Below are 14,587 nucleotides of genomic sequence, written 5' to 3'. Positions count from 1 at the left end.
AGAAAATTCTAAGGATGCTGCAGGATGGCAGAGTTGATCAGTGAAGGGCCTTTCAGAAGAAGATTTTATTTTTAAATAACGGCACAGGAAGCTCTTTCAGAAACATGGCTTACACACCTGAGTATTTAGGACTCAGTGGTTCCTCACGCTGCTATCTGTTTGTTCCTCACTCCCTAGTTTGAGACCAGGGTATTTGTTCATTTAACGAATATATGTTGAAATGCTGGTGCCAGGCCTCCCTCCAAGGGTGAAGATTCTCCAGAGGATAAAACACACTCTCTGTCCTCAGGCAGCTTCCTTGTTAGTGGAGGGAAAAAACGATCATGCAGCCCGAGTGTCACAGGAAGCAGAGTAAGGGAGATGGGGTGAAAAGGGACAGGTGTTGTTCTACACGGGGTGTCCTGGACAGCCCTCCGGGGGAGGGACCTGTGGCAGAGACCCGGAGTGAGCCTTGTGGATATGGAGGGTAAAGCATCCCAGGCACAGCGGTGGCAGGGCAGGGCCCTGTGCCAGGCAGGTCACGGAGCAGCTAGGAGGCTCCCATGACTGGAGGGCAGGGTGAAAGGAGAGAGCAGGAGAGGAGGTCAGAGAAGCCGGGGGAAGCAGGGAAGCGGAGGCTACAGATTAAATCAGGACTTGGAAGTCTCCGGGAGGTCTCTGGTGTTTGCCCTCTGTGGGCTGGGAAGCACAGGAGGATGGGGGAAAATGTAGCTAACGTTTTATGAGGGCCACATGCCACCGACTTGGGGAGGCCAGGTGTGCTGGAAGCCACTGGCCAGCAGGTGAGGAAGCCAACACTAGAGACAAAGATTGGAGAAGGTGAAAGCTGGAGGTAGTAAAAAGTAGCTGGGTTCTTTCTTCTCCTTCTTCCTAAATTTTACTTTATTTATTTTAATTTTATTTGAAAGGCAAAGAAACAGACAGAGACAAGATCTTTCATCCACTGGCTCACTCTCCAAATGCCCCTAACAGCAGGGACTGGGCTAGACGGAAGCCAGGCACCTAGAACGCAATCCAGGTCTCCCATGGGAACGGCAGGGATGCAAGTACTGCTCAGTCTTAGCATGCACATTAAAGGACGCTGAAATGAAAGCAAAGGAGCAAGGACTCTAACCAGGCACTCTGACATAGGATGCAGGCATCCCATGCAGTGACTTAACCACTGTGCCAAACACCCTTCCTTCTTTTTATTTTTGTTTGAAAAGAGAGACAGAGAGAGATCTTGTATCTGCTGGTTCACACCCTAAATGCTCGCAACAGCTGAATCTGAGCCAAGTCAAACACAGGAGCCTGGAACTCGACCCAGATCTCCATCATGGTGGCAGGGATCCAAGTACTTGAGCCATCAGCTGCTGCCTCCCACCATGCACACTAGCAAGAAGCTGGAATTTGAAGCGGAGCCAGACCTGAATCCAGGCACTCCAATATGGGATGCGGGCATCCTAAGCAGCACCTCAACCATTGTCCCAAATGCCCACCCCAAAAAGCGGCCAGATTCTGAATTCATGTTGAACAGAAAGCCAACAGAATTTGTTAAGGGACTGAATGTGGGAAGTGAAACAGAGAAAAAGAATAAAGGATAATCCTAAAGTCAAAGGGCTCTGAATAAAATTGAAAAAAAATATGTGTTTTATGTTTGCCACCTAGAAAAATCTAGGGTTCTTATCAAAATAAAAGGTGAGATGATGTAGACAACCCAACAGTTTTAATGCTATGCAAAGTACAAGAGGCAGGCAGTTCAGAGAGACCAAAGCATCAAATTTCTGGGACATTTTAAAGGCTTATAGGATCAGATATATGCTAAGTTTTGATAATGGGATTACTCCATAAAATATTATAACCTCCTATTTTTCCCAATAGAACTAGAAAGGTACTTCCCTGTTGGATTTTTGCTTTTTTCACCAATGTGGTCGAATTGGATAGACCGGAATGCAACTGGCTCTCTACATCCATCAGTTCTGTACCTGTGGATTCCAACCACAGACGGAAAATATTCCCTGAAAATGCATCTGTGCTAAACAAGTACAGACTTTTTTCCTTTTAATTATATCCTAAACAATATAGCATAACAACTGCTTACACAGCATTACACTGCATGAGGCCTTTTTTTTTAACATTTTATCTGTAGTATTCAGAATCATATACAAGTTAGCTTTACAGTTCATTTTACTATATAAAAGTCATTTGGGGCCGGCGGCGCGGCTCACTTGGCTAATCCTCCACCAGCAGCGCTGGCACCCCAGGTTCTAGTAACGGTTGGGGCACTGGGTTCTGTCCTGGTTGCTCCTCTTCCGGTCCAGCTCTCTGCTGTGGCCTGGGAAGTCAGTGGAGGATGGCCCAAGTGCTTGGTCCCCTGCACCCACATGGGAGACCAGGAAGAGACTCCGGCTCCTGGCTTCAGATAGGTGCAGCTCCAGCCGTAGCGGCCATTTGGGGAGTGAACCAACAGAAGGAAGACCTTTCTCTCTGTCTCTCTCTCTCACTGTCTGTAAACTCTGTCAAATAAATAAATAAATAAATAATCTAGAAAGGCAGAGTTACTGAGAGGCAGAGGCAGAGTGGGGGAGAGAGAGAGAGTGAGATCTTCCATCCACTGGTTCACTCCCCAGATGGCCACAATGGCCAGAGCTAAGCCAATCCAAAGCCAGGAGCCAGGAGCTTCTTCCAGTCTCCCCTGCAGGTGCAGGGGCCCAAAGACTTGGGCCATCTTCTACTGCTTTCCCAGGCCATAGCAGAGAGCTAGATTGGAAGTGGAGCAGCCAGGACTTGAACCGGCGTCCATATGGGATGCTGGCACTGCAGGCAGCAGCTTTACCAGCTAAACCACAGCACCGGCCCCAAGCTGTACCATCTTTTTAAAGGTTTGGCATTTCTGGACCACAACAATGTATGCGTAAAGAAGGCAGGAAATAATTCCCCCTCCTTGTTATGATTTAAAAAAAATATATTGTAATGCAGCTTGGAATTTTGCATAAAACCCCATAAATATTACACGTTGGAAAAGTCCAAGGCAATTAAATGCCAAGGACTTTGGGGTCTTAATTTTCTTTTCTAATAGAATCCATGAAATTCAAATAGGCATAATCAAATCAAAAATAGTAAACACCGACTGGTTTGAGATTGAAATTTATTAGAGATTCATGATTAATTTCTTTCCACCTTGAAATCAGGTGCAAAAACCAGCTATTAAGTGCATTCCAAACTTCTCCTATGTAGCATAGGTAGAATTTTCTGTCTGTTGGCACCAAAGTGAAGTCACATTTCCTCTTGGGAGGCAGAAATTTCACATCTGAACATAGAGTAAGATAGGAAAAAAATGACCCTTGTTGTTTACTACTATTGTGATTCTGAGATCTAGGATTAAAATGTATTAGCAATGAACAAAGCAAATTCCCAGCAACAACTGTCAGGTTAATGACGCTAACTCCCTTCCCCTAACCACCATAAAATTTTAGTATAAAAAGAATTAAAAGTAATTACTAAGCTGAACAAATGGGAATTAAGAAACTAAGAGAATAGTTCAAACCAAAACCAAAAAAGGCCTAAATTGGCTGGCTCCGCAGCTCAATAGGCTAATCCTCCACCTGCAGCGCCGGCACCCTGGGTTCTAGTCCCGGCTGGGGCGCCGGGTACTAGTCCCGGTCGCTCCTCTTCCAGTCCAGCTATCTGCTGTGGCCCGGGAGTGCAGTGGAGGATGGCCCAAGTCCTTGGGCCCTGCGCCCGCATGGAAGACCAGGAGAAGCACCTGGCTCTGGGCTTCGGATCAGCAGCCACTTGGGGGTGAACCAACGGAAAAGGAAGACCTTTCTCTCTGTCTCTCTTTCTCACTGTCCACTCTGCCTGTCAAAAAATTTTAAAAAAGGCCTAAACTTGAAATGACTGAAAGTAAGTGTGCTTTACCCCACCACCCACTATGAATTTAAATATCCCTGCAAAACAGCATTAGGTTTCTGGTTAGAGATGTAGCCCTTCTTTAAGTCTTAGTGCTCTGCAGTTTTCTACAATTTTATTTCCTTCCCTCAACAATTATCCAAAGTATTTAACAGAATCTTCCACTTCAGCCAAAAGATGTGTGATTCAAAGAATTTACTAAGGTACTCTATGCAACCTTTCTATACAAAAAACACCTAGTGATTACAATTGGCTTGTGCAAGATAAACATTTTTGGTGTTAGAATTGTTAAACATCACACCTACTACTGCACATCAGCTCTCTATAATGAACCTGAGCTTCACAATGATTTACCACTTTAAATTACTAATTAAATAACTGAAAAGTTCTGAGCCAAACTAAACTTAGAATGGGCTATAAAGAAAAATAACCTTCGACAAAGTCCATATACACATCTATTCCAAGACTACCTTTGCTAGCTAGCCCCTTCCCCAAAGTTTTAGCCTGAAAAAACAGTAAAATCTACACAAAATTTTATTGCAACCACACAAGGGTTACATTAGGTCAAATACAACAAACACTATGATGTAACTTTACATTTATTAAACTACAGTTCAAAGCACAAATTTATACATCCTAAATACATTAGACATATCTAATGAAGTCACACTGGTCATCTTCCACTGACATTTGATATCTGGATGAAAGACCTCAACTTTACAAGACTTACTTTTTAATTTTTTTTAATATTTATTTGACAGGTAGAGTTATAGACAGTGAGAGAGAGAGAGACAGAGAGAAAGGTCTTCCTTCCATTGGTTCACTTCCCAAATGGCCGCTACGGCCGGAGCTGCAGCAATCTGAAGCCAGGAGCCAGGTGATCCTTCCCGGTCTCCCATGCGGGTGCAGGGGCCCAAGCACCCGGGCCATCCTCTACTGCCCTCCCGGGCCACAGCAGAGAGCTGGACTGGAAGAGGAGCAACCGGGACTAGAACCCGGCGCCCATATGGAATGCCGGCGCTGCAGGCAGAGGATTAACCAAGTGAGCCACGGCGCCGGCCCTACAAGACTTTTAAACACAAATTCTTAGTATAAAAACTGTGTACTTGTATGTAAACGGTTTAATGGGGAACCCAGTTAATGGGCTTCCATCTTTGCTAAGTCATCCATTTTGTTGCATTATTTTATTTTAAATGCTTAGGGGTAGTAGGACAAACTGGTAAGTTGAAATCTGGATACATTATCTAAACCTCCCATTACCCTCAATGAATTATAGATGAAAACTGATTTCGTCTAGTCCCAACTGGCTATTACTAATCATTTTTGTTTCCAAGATAATTACCAAATAAGATTGTCTAAATTTCTCCCCCTGACACTGGAATGTAAACCAGACAAGATTAACCTGCAACTTCACATCTAAAGAAGCATTAGTGCCTGTTTACGCTTCAGTGAGAAAGCTGTCTTCTTGGCTCCGCTGAATGCAAGAAGGCGCAAAGAAGTTCTTCGTCATTGTGTCTGAAGTAATTCCAGAATCTTGCATCTCATACCAATCACTGAATGACATCATTTAATAAATAGCTAAGCCTCTGAAAATTATTAAAAGCAGATGGCTCATGGGAAGAATCTGCTCCCATGTTATCAAAGATAAGCCAATCTCCCACATTCAGCTCAGGAATAAGACAGTTTTCCACAATTTGATCCAGCTCATCACAGGATGGACCTCAAAGGCTGCTTGTAAACAGAGGCTCATCTTCCTTGCATTTCTTGTGAACCTCTGGAATGGCTTTTAAGTTCTCAGATGGCTTACTTGCAAAAGAACCATAAATACCATCATTCACATAATACAGGAAGGCTGCTTCATCACATCTGGTTTTTTCTACTCGAGAGGAAAGCTTACCATTTTCAACAACTTTCCTTGCAGTGATACTAACTGCAAGTGTGAATGCAGAAGACACACAGTAGCTTGCAGGTTCTGAAGTGATCTTATTACCAGATCCTTCAGGAAACCAGACATCCAACAGAGGGCTGATAACATGATTAACTTCTTCCAATTGAAACTCAGTTCCTGTGAAGCGTCCACCCAGGTCTAACATGCTCACTGAATAGCCAAATTCTCCAGCCATGTCAAAAGCATATCATACATCAGACAGGGAATGGACATATACTTGAGATTATTTGAAAGCACTTGAAACATGAAATTTAACCCCAATTTTGCACATCTAGTTCCTTAGCACATTCCAAGAGATGCCTACAGTTCTTCAGTGAGGTGCCAAACTTCATGTTACCCTCTTCAGCTCCAATATTATCTTCTGCTGCAACATGTAGTAAGCCCTTAGCATTTGATCATTATGGGCAATATTCTTCAATTCAATTTCATTGTCACACGTCATGATATTCACTCCAACTTTTGCAGCAAATTTTATCTGAGGTGCCTGCTTGTGAGGATTTACGTAAATAATGTTTTCTGGTGGCATACCCAATTCTTGCACTAAAGTCATTTCATTTTTACTGGAACAAGCAAATCCAGTCCAAGAGATGCCAAAATTTTGAGTACAGCTGGAACAGAGCTGCATTTCACTGTATAGAACGGCTTTATCTGAGCCACCACATTCTGCCATTGATTATGTTTCTTCACGATCTTTCCAAGATCTTGTGCAACAACAAAAAAAAAAATGCACTTTTCCCTGTCAGGGTATGTTCATATACATAATTATCAATAACATTTCCAAGGTTTGTTCCTTCATCCAACAGGCCAATGGAGTAGTCTGCATAGTTAATAACTCCTTTCATCTCAGCTGTATTCCACAAAGCTGAAAGTCATAAGCCAGTAAAAACAAGAGATGGGCTACCACGCCTATGTCTGGGTCTTTAAAATATGCAACAAAATGAACAAGTTAGGAGATGGAAGCCCTACCCCCCCATCATCAGCTAGGTTCCCAAGGTGGCTCAGCGTTGAAGTTGAACTGCTCTCCATTCAGCACTTCTCCTAGGCCCTCTGGGTAGTTGTATACTTAGTCAGAAAGTTCACTGTGAGATAATGGGGTCTTCTTTTTCTTGGCAGAATTTTTAAAGAGGTATGTGGTTTGGGCCTGCACTGTGGCTTAGGGGTTAAAGCTGCCATCTGCAGTGTGGCATCCTATATGGGTGCCAGTTCGAGTTCCAGCTGCTCCACTTCCAATCCAATTCTCTGGGAAAGCAGTAGAAGATGGCCCAAGTCCTTGGGCCCCTGCACCCATGTGGAAGACCCAGAGGAAGCTCCTGGCTCCTGGCTTTGGATCAGCACAGCTCCAGCCATTGCAACCATCTGGGGAGTGAACCGCAGATGGAAGACCTCTCTCTAAGCCTCTGCCTCTGTGTAACTCTGCCTTTCAAATAAATAGATAAATCTTAAAAAATAAAAAAAAAAAAAGAGGGATGTGGTTAACTTGAGCAGAAATACCCAAGGCAGCCTGGGCCATAGGCTGTGGAAACAACACAGGGGGGCGTTGGTATAGCAGTGGAGGCGGCGGCTGGAGAGAAATGGAGCAGCGCAGGCAGACGAAGAAAGGCGCGGACTGGAGAGGATTCGGCCGCAGAGCAGCACAGCAAGAAAGATGAGAAGAGGCAGAGAAGGAGATGACCAGAGAGAAAACAAAGAGGAATGCTACGGCCAGGAGAAGAGGCAGAGTCTGCATGAGGTCTTATAAGTAATCTAGACATGGCTTAACCATCACAAGAGGATTGCATAGTTACAGGCAAACAGTATGCACCCTTCAGTTTTCTGTCCAGGGGGTCCCGGAGCCAATTCCCCTAGAATACTGAGGAACAAACTATGCTTTCATGTTGAAGCAGGAGTTTGGAGTCACATCAAATAGTAAGAGTCAGAGATGGGGCCGGCACAGCAGGTTAAAGCCCTGGCCTGAAGTGCCGGCATCCCATATGGGTGCCGGTTGGAGACCTGGCTGCTCCTCTTCCAATCCAGCTCTCTGCTATGGCCCGAGATAGCAGTAGAAGATGGCCCAAGTCCTTGGGCCCCTGCACCCACGTGGGAGACCCGGAAGAAGCTCCTGGCTCCTGGCTTCGGATGGGTGCAGCTCCAGCCGTTGCAGCCATCTGGGGAGTGAACCAGTGGATGGAAGACCTCTCTCTGTGTCTTTACCTCTCTCTGTAACTCTTTCAAATAAAAAAATTTTAAAAATTTAAAAAAAGAGTCAGAGATTAACATAGAAATTGCCAATGCCTAGAGTAGTTTGGAATAAATCAGTTATCATGTACCCAAACAGGGAAAATTTCACAAGAGCATAAATAATGACTTCTCCCATACTTTCCAAATTTTATTTATTTACTTTCATTTTACTTAAAGGCAAAGAAACAAAGAGCGAGCCAGCGAGCGAGAGAGAGAGAATCTTCCATGTGCTAGTTCACTTCCCAAAATTCCACAAGAGCTGGGGCAGGGCCAGACAGAAGCCAGGGGCCTGGAACTCCATCTGCATCTCCCATGTAGATGACAGGCGTTCAAATACCTGAGCCATCATCTGCTGCCTCCCAGGATGTGCATTAGCGGGAAGCTGGTTGAGAAGAAGAATAGCCAGGACTTTAACCAGGCACTCCAATATGGGATGCAGATGTTTCAAGTAGGCAACTTAAGCCACTGCATCAAACACCAACCCTCAACTTTTCCCATCTTGCTTTTATCGTCTGTGGTATTATCTTCCACAAGTTTGAAGTCACAGGTTTTTTTCACAACTGTTCACAGGTAATGAATGATTCATTTAGATTCCCACTATAGAAACACAAATGCCTTCCTCTACCTTCAAGCCACAGAATTTATCCTCCAGCAAATAAAATATGGTGAGAGCATTGCATTGATGGGGTGCTCCAGAGTTTCAACTTAGGGAGGCAAGGAACCCTTTCACTTCTGAAATTGTTTTCAAATGAATTTGCTTCCCACACATCTACATCTCCCTGTTTCTAAGGGGTGGGCTGGGCTAAGATCCATAGCGGGAAAAAAGTGACTTGCCTAAATTGTACTCTGTGAGACAGTAAAACCCAGAAAAAATATTCCTACCAAGATAAGAGGGTCATTAAATAAAGTCCATTCTCCCCTGGCATGCAGTGGAAATATTTGGCTTTCCAATACAGACTAGACAGAGGGGTGTTCTTTTTTTTGTTTTTGTTTTTCAAATATGAGTGCAGTATATTTTTTAATATAGCCTCCAACATGATTCCCTGAGCTACATCAGGAGAAATAACAAGGAAGGAAGATGTAAGAACCAAACACTGATTCAAGGCCTTACTGTGTGCCAGCTCCCCCTTTAGTGCAAAGGAACTAAGAACTATTCATGTGTGGTGGAATGAGAAGGCCATGCCAAGATGGCTGCTGGCAAGCTAGCATCACTTACTCAGGAATGGCTTCGAAACCCACCTGGCAACAGAGCCTGCCTGGCAACAGGCTGTGATTGGATGGCTTCGGATACTGCCTGGCAACAGGCTGTGATTGGTTAGGGCATAAACTGCCTCTGGACCAGATTGAATGCCTTGGCTATTTAAGCTGCTGTACCAACTGAAATAAATGAGTCTGCAGGCTGCTCGCCTCTGGCCCTGGCACACTTTCACCTACCTCCCAGGGTCTGTGTGGTGACTCCGCGCCTCTTGCCCCCACCACACTCCTCCTCTCAGAACGAATCCACAGCAACTTCATGCATTTTCTTTACAAACTTGTATAACTTGATAGGATTATTGCTTTGGATAAAACTAAGTCAATGAATAACAGCATCATCCAAGGATTTAAGCCTAGCGGTTAATACACCCACATCCCACATGAGAGTATCTGAGTTTGATTCCCAGCTCTGGCTCTGGACTCCAATTTCCTGCCAGTGCAGACCATGGGAGGCAGCAGGTGATAGCTCAAGTAACTGGGTCCCTGCCACTCACATAGGAGACCTGGATTGCATTCCTATCTCCCCACTTCAGCCTTAGCCTCTGCCATTGTGGACATTTGGGCACTGAACCAGTGAACAGAAGCTGTTTAACTATCTCTCTGTCTGCCTCTCTCTCTGCCTCATAAATAAATACATAACCAGCAGGCCTCATCCAGACCAACAAATTGCCTTTGCATCAAAGTGTCCTTGGTCTCCTCTCCTGGGTTGGAAGCTCCACAGATAGCCACCTTGTACTTCCTGTTTCTTTGGGTGCTCAGTCTATTCAGTGGGTTGGGGGAATCCCAAGGAACACAGCCAAAAGGGCCAGGGCCAGAGTCCCACATGGGTGGAATGGGAGGGGTCCCTGTGCTGCTTTCCATTCCCTAGGCTATATCTGAGTCTGGGTCTGTCCTCGTCCCAGAGATGGCCCAGGGGCACCAGCGGACACTGGCTGCCATCTGATAAACCAGCCAACTCTGAGGACAACACAAACCCAAGCCCAGAGTGAAACTCCTATGGGGAGACGGGGTTGGTGCTTAGGAATCTTGCCAGGACCCCACCGTCAGGGACACCCTGTGGTGGCCGCTCCTCAGCCACCCTAGCCGGCAGCAGTGGGCAGCAGAACAAGGGTGTTAGTGTGCCTCACCTGCTAGCCATTTCCTCATTTTCCTTGGACTACCCCAAACCACGACTGCTCGAAACATCTTCACACGAAGCCAGTGGGTGCGGCCTTGGGAGGGAACAATGTAAACAGGCTTTGACAAAGGTGAGTATTGAGAAAAGAAGACTGCAGGCAAAGGGGGAGAGAACCAAGCCACCTTCCTCCTTTTGAGGATGAAGGCCTAGAGATTTCTGAGTGTGACTACTTGGTTTCCCACATCCAAAGCATGTCCTAGATCCCCTGAGAAACATTTTTCAAATTGAGACCTATGAGAATTTTTCTCTTCCCTTGTGGAGAAGCATGGCTCTCGTGTGGTGTGTGTGTGTGTGTGTGTGTGTATCTATACAAAAAGAGAGAGAATGCATCACGGTTTTCAAAAGCCTAGCTACACTTTGTCCTGTATAATTCTCACAGCACAATCATAATGTCAAGACAACCGTGTACAACAAAATTCCAGAGTTGGAGAAGTGAATGCCAGTTGCAGTTCATTCTTTAGCTATGTGGCTGCTGATCAGTTATTTAACCTTTTTATGACTCAGTTTCCTTATCTGTACAATGTAAATAATAATACTTGATTTGCAGTCATATTAAATAGATTGTTGAATTTAGGAGGAGGGGAGAAAACACACCACAGTATCTGACCCATGACATGGGGTCAATAGGAGATAACTGAGGTTCCGGGAGACCAAGGGACAAATCATAGGCCCTAGTGCTGGTCGACTGGTGAGCCAGGACTAGAACCCAGTCTCTAGACTCCTTCTCCAGCCATCACCCTCATCCTTACATCATTTATTATCTAAGAAATATAATTTTAGATAGCAAATTCTTAGCCATCCTCCATTTTTTTTAATCCTACAATTTTTTTTTCTTATTCCCAGTCACAACCACCATCAAAAAGGAAGAAACTTTGTAGATGCCCTCAGAGATCAGCAAGGTCTCTACCTTCTGTATTATGGGGGTTGTAACCTGGTGCAATTGACCCCCCACCAAATTCACATGTTGAAGCCCCAACCCTGATGTTATGATGTCATGAGTAGGAGCTTTGGGGAGGTGATTATGTTAGATGAGGTCTCTCTCTCTCCCTCCCTTCCTCTCTTCCTTACCTCTCTCTCTCTCCCTCTCCTCTTACATAGAGAAGAGGCTCTGGGAATACTCAGAAAGATCACTGCTGCCTATAAACAGGAAAGGAAGCCCTCACCAGAGGCCACTCCCTGGCCATGGGCTCCCAACCTCCAGAACTAGGAGAAAATAAGTCTCGGTTGTTAAGCCACCAAGTCTGCGATATTTTGCTATTGCAGCCCCAGCTAACTAAGACACCAGGAGTCACAGACCACACACACACACACACACACACACACATGTACACACACAAACTGGGATGCAAAGACAGTTGAGAATTCCTCTGCATCACTGCCAGAAAGGTGTGAGCATTTTCCTTGGGAAAACATCCTGAGCTGTCATCATTTGTCGGAGGGATCCATAGGGGGAAGGCGGGTTACAGCACCACCGACCTGTCTGCCCTCACATTTGCACTTGCCCACGCAGTTCAGGTCTTCCTTCAGGGGAACACCCAGCTCTCAGAGTCCCTGAGCCACTACCAGGGACATAAAGGGTGCAGAGAGACATTCCACAAAAGGACTGACAAGGGCCCAGGCAGCCCCAGGAAACAAATATTTCCCCACTTTAGCATTTTGCTTAAAGCTTCCTGCAAAAATTATTCTACATCTATAGATGGAGGATTTTTTTTTTCTCTCTTTCTCACTAAAATACATCATGGAATACTGATCAGAAGGAACATCTATTCACATATCTATTGATTTACTTATTTGACAGGCAGAAAAAGAGAGAACCTCTTTCTGTTGATTCATTCCTCAAATGCCTGCAATGGCCAGGACTGGGCCAGGCTAAAAGCTAGAAGCTAGTCAATCCAGGTTTTTCCCATGTGGGTGGCAGGAACCCAGCTGTCTTGGGCCCTGACCCACTGCCTTCCAGAGTCTGGATTGGGAAGGTGGAGTCAGGAACCAGAGCCAGGAACTGATCCCAGGCACCCTGAAATGGGACATGGGTGTCTTAACTGGAAGGGCCAAATGCTCACCTCTGAAATAGTTTCTTTCTAACTGGCTTAATTTCTTTTTCATGATAATGACATGTGACATCTGAAATCCTGAGTTTTTACAGTTTTACACTTACGCTTGTTTTGCCTCGTTGTTTGTCTGCAGGAACTCTTCAAAGTCGATGTTATCTTCAATTTTACAGCTGAAGAAGCTGAGGGTTTAAGAGCAGCACCACCAGCCCAGCCCCTAACCCCGAGACAAGAGATGTTCTGCTGCATCCCTCTGCCCCAGGGGCTCTTAGAGCCCAGTATGGGCCTGACCTTGGGGGCTGTGCCCCCTGGCAGCTTTCCCCCAGAGAACTCTGCCCGGGCCTCCCTGCAGGCCACACCCAGCTGAGCTCACTGCAGCTGGTGTTGCCCCACGGCCGTCCTGAGCTAAACAGTCTGCTTTTTAGACTGTTGGGTTTGGCAAGGGCTAACCCTCCTCCCTTAACATCCCTTCCCCAAGTGAAAATAGCTGCCCGACTGACTTCCCGGAGGCCAAGCTGGCTTCTCTGGGCAAAAGTCTCCATTCAGCTTGTTTTCTACAATCCATGTTCAGTGCCATGATGGTATCTGTACACATTTGAAGATGCAGAACAAAACTGTCAAAGGGTATGCCGTATTGGGTATCAGTCAGAGTGCCGGCTCACTTGTGATCTTAAGAGCTTCTAGTACGGCCAGCGCTGCGGCTCAACAGGCTAATCCTCCACCTAGTGGCACCAGCACACCGGGTTCTAGTCCTGGTCGGTTGGGGCGCCAGATTCTGTCCCGGTTGCCCCTCTTCCAGGCCAGCTCTCTGCTGTGGCCAGGGAGTGCAGTGGAGGATGGCCCAAGTGCCTGGGCCCTGCACCCCATGGGAGACCAGGATAAGTACCTGGCTCCTGCCTTCGGATCAGCGCGGTGGGCTGGCCGCAGCGGCCATTGGAGGGTGAACCAATGGCAAAAGGAAGACCTTTCTCTCTGTCTCTCTCTCTCTCTCACGCTGTCCACTCTGCCTGTAAAAAAAAAAAAAAAAAGCTTCTAGTAGACCAGCTCACTCTAGGCCAGAGTAGGCTGGAAGGAGAAGCGGTCAGTCCTGGGCTTCCGGCCCCTTCTCCCTGCTCCCACCCCTCCAATCCCCAGCCTTCCCCATCCCTCTGTCCTCTGAACACCTTCCCAACCCCAACCTGCTCCTCTTTTTTCTTTTCACCCTAACAACATCTGAAGAACACCTTCTTTATCTCAGTTACCTGCTTTGGACTCATTATCTGAACCAACTGTCCCCTGGCGGGAAGGGGCTGACAGGCATACTCACAGTAAGGCTTATAGGACAGACAGGTTTTAATGGACCAACTCCCCAGGGTGTGTTAGCAGAACCAAAAGGCCAATGCTGTGGTAAATATAAAAACACTCACAAACCAGGGAAGGAAGAAAATTTAGTTTAGCTTAGTTTTGGTCAACAGGAAGAGCTTGAATTGTGTTATCAGACATTCACTTTGTTAAACTCTTGAGACCAAGGAATCTCTGCAAAAGGACCAGGTCATGACACAAACTCCCATAGCAAAGCTAGGTAACATTTGGAAATCTGGCCCCCGGACACAGAGCTAAAAGTCTTTATAACAAAAAGGAGGGAAGAAAAGTGTAATTTTTTTACACTGCACCTAAGGGGATGGGGTGGCATGAAGCAGGGACAGTTCTGGGAAAGGAGGACCGTCCAGAGCGGGAGGCACCTGGTTGGGGTCGTAAGCAGGATGTGCTGGAGGTGGGGGTGTCAGTTGCCTCAGATCTCTGAGTCAAGGTTTTAACACAGGTTCAGGGATGTAGAATCGCTGCCCTTTGATTTGATGGGCCCCTGTTAACTGATTAACTTTCCTACTCTCTCTTTCCCTCTGACCCCTGTTCTTGTAATTAAATTTAAGACATGGTGGAATTTTTTCTCTTATCAACCTGTTCCACTTTTACAAGACTATCTCTGTTTGGCAAGCATCATTACTCAGCGCAGTTTGGAGCAGCGACTGATACTCAGCACTTAGCATGAGCAGGGCACTGTACTAAGCTGGC

General features: G+C 45.9%; 1 pseudogene; it reads right to left on the bottom strand.

The window, feature by feature from the left end:
- Positions 1-4,947: 4,947 nt before the first annotated feature.
- LOC127492065 (antizyme inhibitor 1 pseudogene) lies at positions 4,948-13,508 on the bottom strand (annotated as a pseudogene).
- Positions 13,509-14,587: the final 1,079 nt, after the last annotated feature.

The sequence above is a fragment of the Oryctolagus cuniculus genome, chromosome 9, assembly GCF_964237555.1.
Source record: "Oryctolagus cuniculus chromosome 9, mOryCun1.1, whole genome shotgun sequence".
NCBI classification, from domain to species: domain Eukaryota; kingdom Metazoa; phylum Chordata; class Mammalia; order Lagomorpha; family Leporidae; genus Oryctolagus; species Oryctolagus cuniculus.
Note: the sequence above shows the minus strand (reverse complement) of the source record. Positions and strands in the feature narration are given on the sequence as shown.